Genomic DNA, 2,983 nt, shown 5'->3' on the forward strand with positions numbered 1-2,983 from the left:
GGGATATGGAGAGACTGGGAAACTCCTGCATTATTGCTGGGATTGCAAAATGTCCAACCTCTCCGGAAAGCAATATGGTGCTTCCTCAGAAAGTTGGAAATAGAAATATCTTATGATCCAGCAATCCCTCTACTTGGTATTTACCCACAAGATATATGAGCCATAATATGAGTAGATATGTGCACACCAATGTTCATAGCAGCACTATATACAATAGGAAAAAGATGGAGACAGCCTAAGTGCCCATCAACTGAATAATGGATAAACAAACTGGTACATACGCAGAAAGGAATATTATGCTACCCTGAAAAACAAGAAAGCTGTAAGCTACCACATAACATGGATGAACCCTGAGGACACTATGTTGAGTGAAATCAATCAGTCACAAAAGGAGAAATAATGCATAGGACTACTATTGTAAAAGACTAAGATAAGAACCCATACTAAAGTGGGGTGGTGGGGAGGGAATTCTTTGCTGGTTATGGGGATTCAACGGGTGGGGTGAGGGGAAGGAAGGGAAAAAAGAAATAAATTAAATTTTAAAAAAAGATGATAGAAGAATACCCTGATAACTGTACCTAAAAGAAATGGTATTCAACAATTTCAAGAGGTAGCATATGTTCAAGAACCAATGGCACTGAAGGAAGAAGTCCAAGCTTTATTCACAATATTGGTGGAAAACAAGGCTCCAGGAATTGATGGAATATAATTGAAATATTTCAACAGACTGATGTCACACTGGAGGCCCGCACTCATCTATGCCAAGAAATTTGGAAGACAGCTACCTGGCCAAACAATTGGAAGAGATACATATTTGTTCGTTCCAAAGGTAGAGGACCCAATGGAATGCAGAAAGATAATTTAAAAATGGCCACAACAGTACATTGACAGGAAACTGCAAAACACTCATGCCAGATTCAGAAGAAGATGTGTAACATCACTGCTGATGTCAGATGTATGTTAGCTGAAAGCTTATAATACCAGAAAGATGTTTACTTGTGCTTTATTGGCTATCCAAAGGCTTTCGATTATGTGGATCATGACAAATTTGGATAACATTGAGAAGAATGGGTATTCGAGAAAACTAATTGTGATCATGAAGAACTGGTACAAAGACCAAAATGCAATGTTTGGAACAGAACAATGGCATAATGTATGGTTTACAATCAGGAAAGTTGTGGACCAGCGTTATAGCATTTAATCACATTTATTTAATCTGTATGCTGAACAAGTAATATAAGAAACTAGATAACATGAAGAAGAATATGATATCAGGATTAGAGGAAAACTCATTTAACAACCTACAATTTATAGATGATGCCTTGCTTACTAAAAGTGAACAGGACTTACAATACGTACTGATAAAGTTCAAATACCACAACCTGCAGTATGGATTGCACCTCCGTGTCAAAGTTAAAACAAAAGTCTTCACAACTGGACCAATAAATAATATGATAAATGGAGAAAATATTGAAGTTGTCAAAAACTTCATTTTGTTTAGGTCCACAATCAAACAGCTGTCAAGAAATCAAATGATGTATTGCATTGGGCTAATATGCTTTATAAAACCTCTTTAAAGTGTTCAAGAACAAAGATGTCAGTTTGAGGATTGAGGTGCCCCTGACCAAACCCATGGTATTTTTATTTGTCTGTGAAAGTTGGACAAGGAATAAGGAAGACTATAGAAGAATTGATGCATTCAAGTTATGGTGCTGGGCAGGAATATTGAAAGTACAATGGTGTGCCAGAAGAACACACAAATCTGTATTGTAGTAAAGTACAGTCTGAATGTTCCTTAGAAATCATGACAGCAAGACTGTCTGTTGTACTTTGAACATATTATCAGGAGGGACCAGTCTCTGGAAAAGGCTATTATGCTTGGTAAAGTGGAGGATAGTTGAAAAAGAAGACCCCCAACGAGATGGATTGACACTGTGGCAGCAGCATAACAACAGTTGTGAGGATGACACAGGACTGGACAATGTTTCATTCTGTTGTTTATAGGGTGTCTATGAGTCAGAACTGACTCAATGACATCTAACAACAGCAACTACAGAGTAAGCATTGGATTGTTAACCACAAAGTTAGTTATTCAAATTCACCAGCTCCTCAGAAACCCAATACAGGGTTGTTATGAGTTGGAACCAACTTGACAGCACTTAACAATAACAGCAACAAAAACATTGCTTTCTATTTTGCATGGTTTCTCTGAGAAGTCAGACATATTCCATTCATTCTCCTCTGTAGGTACCATTTCTTCTTTCTGGACTGCTCTCATGTTTTTATGCTTTCTTTGATTTTTGAAAGTTTGGTTATTTTCTTCTGGAATCGATACTATTTGGAGTTTGTTGAGCTTCTTGAATGGATATCTTCTTGCTTTTCATGATTTTGGAGACGTTTTCAGTCAACAAATCTTTGACACTTTTCTCCATGCTGTTTTTGGTCTGCTCCTGTTTTCAAATTCTGATCAGACGTATGCTATTTTTCTTGATTTTGTCCCACATAATTCTTAAGCTTTCTTCATTCTTTTTTCTGATTTTCCTATAACAGATTGGTATTAGGGATTTGTCTTCACCTTTGCTGACTCTGCCATTGACTCAATTCTACTCCTGTGTCCTTCCAATACATTATTAATTTCTAAAATTGTAGTGTTAATGCAGTGTGAATTTTACTTGTTATTTCTGTATGGTTTCTAATTGTTTGTCAAGTTGTTGTAGATTTGTACCCACCATGTTTTCCTTAAATTTGTGTATGATTTACTTAGTGTTATCTTTGTTTTCCTTGATCTTTTTTAATCTGTTGAAGGGTACTAAATATAATTCTTTTGAATTTCTTATCAGGCATTTCTAATACTATTTCTCCCTGCAGAAGATTTTCTGGCCTTGTATTTTGGTCACTTGCTTGTGTGATTTGAAATTGTCTCTTGTCTCAGAGGCTTTTTGATGTATTGGATTGTATGTTGGCTTGCTTCACCTGATATTGT

The sequence above is a fragment of the Chrysochloris asiatica genome, unplaced genomic scaffold (genome assembly GCF_000296735.1).
Source record: "Chrysochloris asiatica unplaced genomic scaffold, ChrAsi1.0 scaffold00108, whole genome shotgun sequence".
NCBI lineage: Eukaryota > Metazoa > Chordata > Mammalia > Afrosoricida > Chrysochloridae > Chrysochloris > Chrysochloris asiatica.